The following is a 13,667-nucleotide window of genomic DNA, read 5'->3' on the forward strand; positions in this document are numbered from 1 at the left end:
ACTTCATCCACTTAAAAATAAAGTACCCTTCTAGTTCTCAATGTTCTGAATGAAGGGTTGAATTAAACAGGAACATCAGATGCTATCAGACACTTGGTCGGTCTAGCTCAGAATCCTTCTCCCGGATGAGTTCTACAAGAGCAACACTGAGACTGAGAAGTTGAGAAGCAGGGCCACCCCCGGGGCCAGTTATAAGTAAGAAGGCAGGCAGGCAGGCGGTGGGGGGTGTGAGGATAGAGTGAATCATTCTCTCTAGTGGACCTGTCTCCACTCCAAATATTAAATAATAGGGCCCTCAATCTCATGGATCAGGGAAAGCCTGAGGAAGCGCTTTTACAAGGTTTCTGAAGGAACTTAATAGATGGTGATTCATGCACGGCAGACGAAAGTTCATTCCCAGTGCAAAGCTCTAGTTTCTTGTCAAAGCTCTAGTTTCAGTGTGGAACAGAGAGGTGGAAAGAGCCATCTCTTGGGGAATCCAATAGACTTGTTGGTTTACTAAGGAATTCTGGGCAAATCAAGCTAGATGACAGTCAGAGGCTAGAAGGTATGAGCCTTGGCACAAATCTGACTGAATAGAGATGAGTCCAAAGTCAAAGCATAAGGGTATCATGAGATACAAGGTCCAGAAGCAGTCCAAGGTCTATAAATGCATGGAATTCATGTGACCAATTAGGTTGCATGGTACATCAAGGAACAGGGCCGTCTTAAGCATATCCGGTGCCGTGGTGCAAAGATCCCTCCGGCGCCCACCCACCCCCACTTCCCGGAACCTTTTTGGAAAGGTTCCCCAGGGTTGTGCTGTGATTCCTGCACCGGAGGGAGTTGGTCTAGAGGACCCTCTGGGGTCCCTTCCAGCCATCCAGTTCTGTGATACTATGATTAAAATACTCCGGGAAATAAATAAACGGGCTTCTCTGTGGCAGTCACTGGAAAGGGCTCCAGGGGCGGCCATCCCACAGAAAGTTTGGTATGTGCCCTGTAGCCCAAGCCCCATTCACCAGGTGAGACCCGGTGAGCCGAAGGAGCGCTCCGCAGTGGCAACGGGGCTGCCCAGGAGAGCTTGCGCACGTGACTGCATGCCTGAGGGATCATGGCGGGAACTGATGGGGTTTGAAGTCCTTGGCCAAAGGTATTAAATTGCGTTAGAATGAAGCAAATCGGTGGAACTAGTGATTTTATATGAATTTCCAAAGTTTTGAGGCTTTTTCTTAAAGTCGACAGGTTTCGGAAATACTCTGACATTGACTTGTTACATTTCATCCAGGTTATGAAAGAGTTAACAAGATAACGAGGTTTCGGTAGACTGAATCAGCGGGGAGATCGATCAGGTGCTAAATGAGGAAACAGCGCTGGGATGAGGGATGACCCTGGCGCTGCAGAACGGAGCAGGGTCCTAGTGCCTCCGACAGTCACCAAGCCCCTGCTTCGCCTTGCTTACCTCCCTGCTCTCCCCTCCCTGGACTCTCCGCCTGGCCCCCTCCACTGCTTGGCACCCTGGCTCACTGCACCACTACTCTCAATGGTAAAGACGTCCCTGCCAAGGAGCTCATACAAGGTTGTTCCAGCATTCTCTGCTAGGAACTGGAGGCTTTTCATCATGAGACTTTGGAGCCCCACCCAGAGTACAGCTGTGCAAGCCATCTGGATTGGCTGAGGACTGTTGTCTACTCAAGAGAAGCAGCTTCCTCATGAATAGCCCCTTATTCCCAAGGAGTCTTGGTTTCTTTGGGCAGGAATTCCAGCATCTGGAAGCTGACTGGACCTGCAAATCAATGTAGGCTTGAAAGCTTCAGTCCACCATCTTGATTCAAAATGACATATGCTTCTATCCAAACATGAACCTGAAAGCTGCTCCACATCAGGAACCATCATGACAAATCTCACTATGCTATCTTAAGAGGTGTCCAAACCCACAGAGAACAGACAAGAAACAAAACATGTCAAAATATAGATCTAGATATTTGAAGTTTAATTATTTGTTTGGTAGCATTTCACATTGTATCTGTTCTTATTTTACTTTAAGGTGCTCCGAGGCCATTTGCTATAGATGGCTACCCTTCTGGAAACAGGAGCAGGACATTCAAATTCAGTAGTACAACAGGATATTCTAGGAAATTCCCCAGACGTGTGATTAAAAAATAATAATGAAAGCCGTGTCATAATACCTCGTCATGACTTTTAGCAGAAAAGAAAATAAGTGTTTGCTGTTTCAGCATCATCAACAATCCTTCTTTGAAGTTCGTGAATTAATTGTAAGAGCGATTATGAATAATTCATCACTCTCATAAGTCAGGACACTTGTCACCTTCCTGTCTAATCCTCTGCACTTTCTCACATACTCACTTCAAGGCCTCTTGACAACCCTGATGCAGTGAGCGTCATGGAGAAAATTTGTTTGGAACAACTGAACTGCTCCACTAAGATGGTACAGTGGAAACAAAAATCGGTAAGGCAGGGCACTCTACTGAGGTTAGGTCAATCTGTGCGGGCCGGGAGACGCTGCATTTTGAACCTGAAATGTTCAAAATCCCCTTTCCATTTCTCCTGCCGCTTTGCTGAAAGGGCGCTGCACAGAGAGGGGGAGAAATTTTTTTTTTTCTTGTTCTCCCCCTCTAAAACAAGGTGCATTCAGTGCATTCAAGGTGTGTTCAGTCGCCTTCAGTGAAGGCAACCCAAAGTGCTGCGGGAGTTCCTGCTGTGGTCCGAAGGCTTTGGGTTCCTTTCAACCTGCTCTTTGGGGAAAGCCATCGCCAGCCCCAAAGAGCTTGTCGGGGCTGGCGGGGGAAGCCCAGGTCCCCCCCCAGCCCCAGGGACCACACATAAGACGCACAGACATTTCCCCTTAGATTTTAAGAGGAAAAAAGTGTGTCTTATGGAGTGAAAAATACGGTAGTTAAATAGCAACACAACACAAGTAGGCCTTTGGTCTGATTGAGCAGCATTCTCAGCGGAGGCGAGTTCATAAAGGCACTGCCCCACCCACCCCAGCCTACCTTCCGCAGCTTCTTACTTGCAACCAGTCATGGTTCCTTTGCCAGCCATTGGCTGTGACTCCACCTACTATTGGCCTCCCTTCCTCCCCCCCCCCCCGCCCCAGTGCCTAAGGATACGAGATACCACTGAGAACTTTTCTTGTGTCCCAATCAGCCCTCTGTTACACAAACCTCACACAAGCAGCCCCTGTGTGCAAGTGTGGTGTGTTATGTATAATCCTTTAATTGACACTGGAATGTGGAATGTCTAAATGTGAATTACTGAAAAAGTTTAACATGGGGCGATTCCACTGGAATAAAGTGGTACCTCTGGTTGCGACCGGGATCGGTTCCGGAGGCCCGTTCACAACATGAAAAGAGTGCAACCTGCAGCAGAACGTCTGCGCATGCGCGGGTTGCGATTTGCCACTTCTGCGCATGTGCATGATGTCATTTTGCCCATCGCTTCAAACTGCACAATATTAATATCTGCAATGTGGTGCAGCCTGCTATAATCAAGTGTTGTTCTGTTAGGTGCTGTGCTCTTTGTGGTGCTTAGTTAAACTTGTAAGAAGTTCCTCAGGAGACCTAGTTAATCCTACACCATGTGTGAACAATTTTTGGGAACTTGGAAGCTTGTTTCCACTGAAAAATTTGATGACTATATGAAAGAACTTGGTGTGGGCTTTCCCACCAGGAAGCTGGCTGGTGTTGCCAAGCCCAATGTGATCTCAGTTGCAACGGAGATGTTATAACCATCAAAACAGAGAGCAGTTTAAAGAACACTGAGATTTCCTTCAAACTGGGGGAACCGTTTGATGAGACCACAGCAGATGACAGGAAAGTAAAGAGTATTGTAACATTAGACAATGGGTCGCTCAATCAGTTGCAGAAATGGGATGGCAAAGAGACCACAATAAAAAGAAAAATAGAAGATGGAAAGCTGGTTGTGGAGTGTGAAATGAACAACGTTGTCTGCACCAGAGTGTATGAGAAAGCATGAAGAAAGACTCCTTCCCCTATGTGGTTAGTGGGACACAGAAGCAGGAGAGTTAGCTGGTTCGGGATGCAGAGCCCCACAAGGCAGTTGCTTTCTCCAAAGAACTGATATGTTATTGATAGAACCGTTCCAAAGAACCTGTATACAGTATTCAAACTAAAAGTATGGTGACTATTCAATAAAGTACTTAATGATAAAGAAAAAAAAAGTGTTGTTCTGTTTTTAGTGGATGGAGAAAGAAGATTCTTACAGGGCTATCCCGGAGAGCACGTGGAATTCTGGAGAACTGGCATGTGATGATCTCTGTAGCACTCAGTTTTGACAAATGAGAACAACTGAACAAAAACTGCTGTGAGTAACAAGTCTAAGCAAGCAGCAGGCATGTAAAAATAAAGAAGCTGTTAAGAAATTGCTCTGTGAGCTCTTGCAGCACAGTCTCTAGGGAGATAGTTAAGCAATGCTTCCTGATGAAATCCTGAACAAACATCAAATGCACATTTAAAGCATTACTCAGTAATCATCCCCTCATTTCAGTCAATGAGCATCAACACAATTTACCAGTTATCCTGTTCCCACGGTATATGCCCTTCTTCAGCTACAGAAGGCCTTTCCCGATATTTCTGTCCAGATAGCCCCACATTTGACACAGATGTAGTCCCACAGAGTATCTTTCTACCTAGGGTTCTGCAAATCCACATCTGGATCCAGGGCTGACCCAACCCAGATTCTGGCCCCAAACCAGTTTGAAGACTCTCCATTTTAAAGCCTAATTAATCATGTAGTTGGGAGGAGGAAGAACAAGACACCTGCAGGTTGCCTATGTGTGTCTCTTTCCACCACACCCTCTCATTGCTACCAGGTTGCCCCACATCTCTTGGCTCCAGGATTGTTCCAGGCAGGGGTGCCAACTTGAATAAAATATTGGGGGGCAGGTAAGCCCCACCCCACATAATTGATCACAAAACACAGCATACACACACCATTTGAATGGGAATGCCCATCACCTTTTGGGGGAGGGACAAAGGGACCTCAGCCCCTAAGAATTGGCTCCTATGGTTCCAGGTGGACCTGATCTGACCTTGCAAGATCTTGGGTTCCCTCAACCCACTCTGGCTGAATCTCAGGTTGACCCCTATTGGCCATATTCGGTCCAGGATTCGGGCTGAGCGTGTGCACAGTCCTGCTTCTACCCTGCCCTATCAACCTTCACCAGCTGTCCAGTGAAACCAACAAGATTGATGGAAAGCCTTGTTAGTTCAAGGTGTGTGTGTGTGAGGGAGAGAATAAGAATGCAGTCTTGGCTTGAATGAATCTGATAGAAGTTTCCAGCAAAGAATGTTTAATGGCAGCTGTAGTGAAGGAAATGGATGAAAATGAAGCGGTTTTCCACTAATCTTATCTGTTTCACCGGGACGTGGGTGGCACTGTGGTCTATGCTACTGAGCCACTTGGGCTTGCCGACTGGAAGGTTGGCGGTTCGAATCCATGTGATGGGGTGAGCACCTGTTGCTCTGTCCCAGCTTCTGCCAACCTAGAAATTTGAAAACATGCCAGTGTGAGTAAAATAGGTATCGCTGCGGTGGGAAGGTAAACAGCATTTCTGTGCGCTCTGGCATCTGCCACGGTGTCCCGTTGCAACAGAATCGGTTTAGTCATGCTGGCCACATGACCTGGAAAGCTGTCTGTGGACAGATGCTGGCTCCCTTGGCCTGAAGATGAAGATGAGCACCACAACCCCATAGTCACCTTTGACTGGACTTAACGTCCAGGGGTCCTTTACTTTACCTATCTGTTTCACCACAAAGCAGAGAATTGACAATACAGGTGGTGGCAGGGTATGTGTTTCTAAATGAACAGATTTCATCACTTACAGGAAGAGGTGTTGAAAATGTTTAAAGGTTGTTCACAGCTGTATACAACTTTAGGTGAAGACAGGATAATGGATAGAAGACTGGCAATGAACTACTAATCAAAACCTTCCGTTCAAATCCCTGGTGAAACACATACTATGTGGGAAGGTATATCCACCTTCTTTCATTGTACAGCCACCTTCTTTAATGGTCCTCAGTGGATTTTGTAAATAGATACTGGTGCATTTAAAACACCAAGAACATGAAGTTGCAGGTGACCTTAGTTTGATGTTGTTTCTAAAGCTCAAGTACTGCATAACACTGATTGTGCACCATTTATTTTGACAGGTTTCTGTCCTTACCTCTCTTGATTTACTCAGTCTTGTACTATTGCTTCCTGTTTGTTTCTATATACAGTGGTACCTCGGGTTAAGTACTTAATTCGTTCCGGAGCTCCGTTCTTAACCTGAAACTGTGCTGAACCTGAAGCACCACTTTAGCTAATGGGGCCTCCTGCTGCTGCCGTGCCGCTGGAACCTGATTTCTGTTCTTATCCTGAAGCAACGTTCTTAACCTGAAGCACTATTTCTGGGTTAGCGGAGTGTGTAACCTGAAGCATATGTAACCCGAGGTACCACTGTGTGTGTATATATATATATATATATATATATATTTCTTAATAAAATTTCTTAATAGAAAAATTATAATAAAATAAAGTCCCCAAAAGCAGAGAGAAGCTCAAACTAGCTTTAAACCATGTGTGAAATCTGTCAAAGGCTGCAGCTGCCTAACACATTTGTGCACTGGGGGGGGGGGATAGGACTTAGCACTGAATAAACAGGTTGCACAGGTAAGATTGGATTTTTAAAGTGCTTCCTCCAATTGTGTTATGACAGATGCTGGTTCTTTGGGTAAGTCCCCCCCAGCTGACTCCCTCAACCCTCACACAGGAAAGCTTCACAGACAAAACCAGATCCCCTCTTCTCCTTACCCTAAAGTGAAGCAACAGAGCAACTGTATGAGTCACAAAACACCTACCCTGCTAACTGTCACCCACATGTGACTAGGTTACTGGGGCAACTGTCCTCTGGTGAGGAACCAATGTAATGTGTTACCAGAAGGAGGAAATAAGTGGCAACAGCTTTCTTGCTGTAAACCTGTTGACTGCAGAGAGAGAGAGAGAGAGAGAGAGAGAGAGAGAGAGAGAGAGAGCGCACCCATCTGCACCCACAGGAAACATGGCCTGAGTTATTGCTCACGGTAAGTGAAGAACAGCTTTATCTAAAGCCCAGATGACTTTTGGTTACAAAAGAGCTTTTTCAATACCTGAGATCAAAGGGAAAGAGGAGCTGGTGTTTCAGCTGCGGTTTTTGTCCCCGTAGATCTATTTTTAATCTTTCCCCTGGCAAAGGGAGAAGGGTGGGATGTGTGTTTGCTGGGTCACGCAGCTGCTTCAAGGCACCAATTCTCTGTCAGAGTGAACAGTTTTAATCCAAACTAAAAACCAGTGGCCAGCTCCTTGAACTACTTCCAGACTGAAGTATTTCAGGAGCACTCTGGGAAGAACTTATATCCTTCCTTAGGTTCTGTAGTCTACTGCCTTCAACGCATTCCAACCTGATATTTACTTTTAACCCAAACATGTTTCTGAGGACGTGCTTCATTTTTTCCCTGGTTTATTGCTTATTGTTGTTGCTTCAAACATCATGGTCAAATCAACCACAGAAAAAATATATACACTCATGCAATATTTTTTAAAAACCCAACATTGACCAAAATATATATTTACATTAAAATATACCAAAAAAATATAAAAAGGTAAAATAAAATGAAACACCAAAGGTTTAAAACCTGATACATTAGACCACCTATTAAACCATCCATTCAGAAATTTGTCAGAATCAGATAGCAAATATATGATTTTCACTTGATTATCACCATCAGGTATCTTACATAAAAAATTCAGAATAAATTTTGCCTTTGGTTCAGAATACAAAGAGCAGTACAGTAAATAATGATAAAGATATTCTACTGCTGCAGCATCACATATGTAAAACACTGTTCTACCAGTATTTTGCTATTTGTGTTTGTTTACTCGTTTAGTCATGTGCGACTCTTCGTGACCCCATGGACCAGAGCATACCAGGCACTCCTGTCTTCCACTGCCTCCTGCAGTTTGGTCAAACTCTTGTTCATAGCTTCAAGAACACTGTCCAACCATCTTGTCCTCTGTCACCCCCTTCTCCTTGTGCCCTCCATCTTTCCCAACATCAGGGTTTTTTCCAAGGAGTCTTCTCTTCTCATGATGTGGCCAAAGTATTGGAGCCTCAGCTTCAGGATCTGTCCTTCCAGTGAGCACTCAGGGCTGATTTCCTTAAGAATTGAGAGGTGTGATCTTCTTGCAGTCCATGGGACTCTCAGGAGTCTCCTCCAGCACCATAATTCAAAAGCATCAATTCTTTGGTGATCAGTCTTCTTTATGGTCCAGCTCTCACTTCCATACATATTTTGCTATAGTCCCTCTAAATATTGTGAAGACACAGTCTTGAAATGCAAAGCCAGAAATACTTTTCTAAATGAACTGTTATATAATTCTCTATTACATATGTTGATTTAAGAAAATGTAACTGGAGAGAACAATGATTTCTGGATTTGCCTGTAGAGCTTATAGGGAATGGAAATCCCCTCAAACTTTCTCTCTCTATATATACGAGTCTAATCTAGGGTCCACTTTTTAAGAAGCTGGAGAATTATACCAAAAGCTAAAATTTGTTGTTCACAATTTGCTACCCGGGTAGTCGCCTTATGTGATTGTAGCTGTTGCATAATTTTTTATTTTTTTAAAGGAATTCTAAAGCTTTCAATATTAAAAAGATTAAAATGGTACATAAGTAAAACCATAAAAATACAAAATTGTACACGCATAATGCCAGGCTCTGCTCTAATACCAACTGCTAGGCAGGGCCATCTTAAGCATATCCAGGGCCATTGTGCAAAGATCCCTCTGACGTCCGCCCCCCCCCCCCCGTTTCTTAGGCTCATTACCACACTTATTAACAAAATGGTTTGAAATCTAATATTGATCAATAGAGCTTTTCCCTTTCCCTTTTTCTTTTTCTTCACTATGCATTTGCATGGTGGTTGTGGTGCTGCTGAGAGACCCTTAGATCAGGCTATAACCTTGGAAATCCAGCTGAAAGCCAATTGTCTACCCCCTACTCACAATGGTTCTCCCAGATCTCAGGCAGAGAGAGGTCTTTCCTTTTATTTGCTACCTCATCTATGTTTTAGCTGGAGATGGCAGGGATAGAAGGGGGCATCTGTTGTAAGCAAGGCATGTGTCCTGTCATTAGGGATGGGGAAATCTGTTATTTTCCGTTTCTCTCAGTTCCTCCACATTTCCACATCAGTTTGCCACTGGCGTAGCTCAGTTGGTAGCACATGACACTCTTAAATCTCAGGGCCATGGGTTCAAGACCCATATTGGGCATAAGATTCCTGCATTGCAGTGGGTTAGACTAGATGACCCTTGTGGTCCCTTCCACCTCAATGATTCCATTATTTAAATCCACATGCAAATTCATCACCATTTGAGCATTAAAAAATCACCATTTGGGGTGTGAATACACACATGCTTATACGCAGTTTTGCCTAATGCATACATTCCTCTCATATACTCCTAATACTACATTAATAGCCATGACTCCCCCCAGCCAAATAATTCTGGGGACTATAGTTTGTTAAACATTCTGGGCATTCTTAGGAGACCCTTAACAAACTACAGTTCCCAGGATTCTTTGTGGAAAACCATGCCTATTGAAGTGGTCTAAGAGCACTTTAAGTGTATGGTGCGGATGTGACCCCAACCTGCTCCACCTTTTGTGTGACTGACAGTCCTTTAGATATTTGAAGACAGCTCTCCCCATGTCTCCTCTTAACTGTCTCTTCTCCATGACAAACCTACTCAACTCTTTCAACAGTTCCTCATAGGACTTTGTACCTGCAGCCATGTCTTTGCTCATTTGCAGCATTTATGTGTAGAGCGTGTGAAGTGAAACTTACTGCAGAAGGCACACGCTCCAATTCTGGATGTCTGACTTTCCAATGCCAGGTGTTGCTGCTGGTTACCTAGTGGGATGAGAGTCAAAAGCATTGAACTGGGGGTGCTGTCATGCTTGCATGTTGCTGAGCTCCCCGCACCTCACTCCCTCTACCTCTCAGTAACTGGACATGACGCTTGCTGTTGGGCAGCCAGGCAAATAGTGCTGCCTTGTCTCTACAGCCCCACCAACCACTGTTAAAAATGATTTCAGCAAGCCTGGAATGCTGAGCAGAGTGAACTCACTGAACCCTAAGGAAATGGAATGATGGAGCATCCCATAATCACAACCGCAAGTGTTATTTAGGTGTGGCCTTGTAAACTATCTAATTTTTATTAATTTTTCATTAATAAGAATCCAATATAAACCACATTAATACAATACCAAATCATAATACAATTAAAAGAGCCAATTATCCGATTCCAAATTAAACATTTTGGATGACTTCCCATGTTCTGATTTTTGGCAGATGCTGTTATTCCTTGTGCCTACTCCAATCCTCTTATTTAATCCAAACAATACAATTCCAATGTTGATCCTTTGTTTTAACAAACACTGATGTGATTACTTTCGTTCATATTTATTCCATAGCCTTTATTTTGCAAGAGGAGTTTAAGTCTTGTAACTTTTGCGTGGAATGCTTTTTTTTTTAATGTTCGTCCTTCTTTTCTTGCTGTACTCAATCATTTTTGGCACACACACACCCTCCACTCCAAGGGACTGATTTTTGCTGCGTAAAGGCCTCCCGCCATCTTGCGTTTCTCAAAACCAAAAGAGGTCTGGTGTCTGGCCATTACTCCAGGAAGACTTCCAGCATTTTCTTTGATTTCTTTCTCGCCCGATCACAAGCTGATATCTCGCCAACACCATAATAAATCAAAGTTAGAGTCCTCCTTAGAGTTTGGTGGACTATTGCCGCCAAACTTCCCAAGGTTTCCACATAGTTCTGTTCTTTGAATTAATCCATAAGCATTATAAAGTTCTTGTTAATTCCCTCTTGCATTCCATTAATATTTGCAATCCATTTTTAATGACATTCCATAAGTAGCTAATTTTTCTTTGGTGAAGAGTTGCCAAAACATAAAATGGCATATTGAATATATAAAGAGAGAACAAAGGCTCCTCTCTACCAACATACCAATCCAGTAACGATGAAAATCTTCTCCAGATCGAGACCTTTGCACTCAGTGGCTGGTTCATTTAGCAGGTTATCTTGTCTCCTTCATTCAGAACATGCATGTTTCTTAAGTCCAAATTCTGATACATCTTAAAAAACAGGGGGCTTCCGCTCATGGTGGCTGTGTTGCAGAGTTTCCAATACATGCAGTGCTATACACTCAGTGTCCCTGCCCCCCACATTCCATTGGAGTGAGAAGCAGGTATCAGATGAACTGCGAGTGAAAGCTCCCCCCCAACCCCCGGCTTGCAAGGACAATTACTCTGACATTATCCTTAATTGGCTGCATGGCCGGTGTCCGCTATCTTGGGACCCGCTGTTCACCATGATGATTAGCACCGGAAGTCTGGTTTTGTAAACTATCTAGATGTGGCTGACCAGGAACATATTGCTAATAAAAACAAGAGATGTGGAAAGACTGAGTCATACAAGGTTTTTTTTGGCAGTAGGAAGTCCTATACAGAGTGCATCAGTTTACAGAGACTGTTTCCTCAAGTTGAACTGGTCTGCAAGAAATTTACAGTGATTTTTTCCTCTTGTACATATTTTGTTGTTGCATTTTGTTCTCTACAAATAAACGTGCTGAAGATATTGAAAACAATCAGAGTTCTAAAGCAAATAGCACAACTGTCAATCCTGCATCTTCTTCCCAAGAAGCAACAGTAGCAGCCCCACTCCCACTTTTAGTTAATTCTATCTTAAACAAAACAAACCCTCCAGCTGTCAGACTCTGCTTAAATCAAAAATTTTGCTGAGCACTTTCTCCAAACTTTGATGGGTGTGACATTCGTTCCAAAGACTACATAGAACATTCCAGCCATTAAGAGTTGTCAAGCTTATTTTATTCTCATGAGTTAAGCTATGTCACATCTTAATCATTATGAATGGGTCCATTCACAGTAATCAATACAGTCACTCGATCATGTCATACAAATAGTTCACAAGGAGCACTTTGCAAAGCAGAAGATAAACTAGAGGGCATATATTGTTATCCCAGCACTACAACAGCCCCTTCTCTACATCTTCTTTTCACCCAACTCTTCTCTTGTTGCAAACCCCCATTTTCAAAAATTGAAAGCTGAGTTATGTGGACTGCATGCAGAGATTTCCATTTGACTTTCCTTTTATTTCCATGGTCTACAGCCTGTGGCTATGTGGCAGCTAAAATTAGGGAATTCTGCTGCTGCTGTCGAAGCAAAGAGGAGCAACAGCAGGAGCCAAATGAGAAACCAGGTAAGGAAGAACTGGAGACTCTCTGTGGCAGAGATGGGGAACCAGGTGTTGTTCATAACCCTTGGTCATTGGCAGGAGCTGGTGGGGGTTGGAATCTTAACATCTGGAGGGCCATAAGTTTCCAATCCCTGCAGCTGTGGGCATCTGGTTAAGAAGAACCCTACTGGACCAGACCAAAGGCCCTTCTGGTCCAGAAGCATGATTCCAAAGCAGAAGCCGATCAGATGCTTTCGGGAAGCATGACAAAAATAGCCATTCTCCAAAGGGACTCTTAGAAAAGATGTGTAGCAGAGGTGGAAAATGTGCATAAAAGGGAAAACCACCCCCCCACCCCACCCCAAGAAAACAAAGGGCTAGAGCAGAGGTGGGCAATCAATTTCAGGCTGAGGGCCACATTCTCTTCTGGACAACTGTCACTCCAGGAGAGCAAGAGGTGATATCAGAGTTCAGTGACTGTATCCCAGCCAGTGAAAAATCCCCAGGGACAGTGCAAAGCAGGTGAGGGGAGGAACTGGGAGAGGGGGTGCTGCCTGAGAAGAGTTGCAAGGGGCAGCTAGAGAGGCCTGGAGGTCTGCATTTGGCTCCCAGGCTGGAGGTTCTCCCAGTGAGAAGGAAGTTTGCAATGTTTTTGTATTTTTCCATTTAGAAAAAAAGGTGAAAAGAGGAGAGTGTTAGAAGTGTATGAGATTATGTGGAGAAAGTGGATAGGGAGAATGTCCCCCCCCCCCATAGTTCATAATACTTGAACAAAGTGGGGGAGGCTTCCAAAGCAGCTGAACCATGGGATTCAGCCGAATCCTAAATTCAGCACAAACTGGCTACTAATTGCGTCTAATTTTCCCTCCCTTTGTACAAGTAACTACATGACACGCCTCATCTGGAAGAGCTGAGCCACCAGCAACATGTACCCTTCCCGTCCAAAGTCAGCCTATTAGAAGATGACGCTAAAAGCCTACAAGGAGCGTCTTCCCTGGGACAAGATCCTGTGCTGCTTCCCCTCAAGCAACTATGATGTCAGCAAGTCCACACCCTCTTGCATCATCACAGACCATAATGAAGACAGATTCACAAACTCCTCTTTCAGCGGAGATGAATGTGTCTGAAAACCCTCTGCCTGTGATGCCCGTAGATAGTTATAAAATTATAAAATGATTTAATTGGAAGTGAAATGAAAAGGAAATTGTACTAATTAAAACTATGTTATATTGTTATTAGTCTTTGATGGTTTTTTATTTTCCCCATCGAAAATTATGAGTTGCATTGCAAAAGCACAAATGCAGTACGGTGAAATAGCCTGCATTACTTTGCATGACAAGTGTATAGCATGACTAT

At 43.9% G+C, this 13,667-nt stretch overlaps 1 long non-coding RNA gene and 1 pseudogene across 2 annotated transcripts; both read left to right on the forward strand.

Moving 5' to 3' along the window:
- The first annotated feature begins 3,513 nt into the window (after window positions 1-3,513).
- On the forward strand, window positions 3,514-4,183 carry LOC310669210 (fatty acid-binding protein, adipocyte-like; annotated as a pseudogene). The gene has a single exon. The product of its transcript is annotated as a fatty acid-binding protein, adipocyte-like (transcript).
- A 2,737-nt stretch (window positions 4,184-6,920) lies between these two features.
- LOC310669335 lies at window positions 6,921-13,546 on the forward strand. The gene is made up of 3 exons (XR_014507092.1): window positions 6,921-7,085; window positions 12,246-12,335; window positions 13,192-13,546. It is a non-coding gene; the product is annotated as an uncharacterized lncRNA (long non-coding RNA).
- Window positions 13,547-13,667: the final 121 nt, after the last annotated feature.

This window comes from Podarcis tiliguerta (assembly GCF_965153285.1).
Source record: "Podarcis tiliguerta genome assembly, chromosome: Z".
NCBI lineage: Eukaryota > Metazoa > Chordata > Lepidosauria > Squamata > Lacertidae > Podarcis > Podarcis tiliguerta.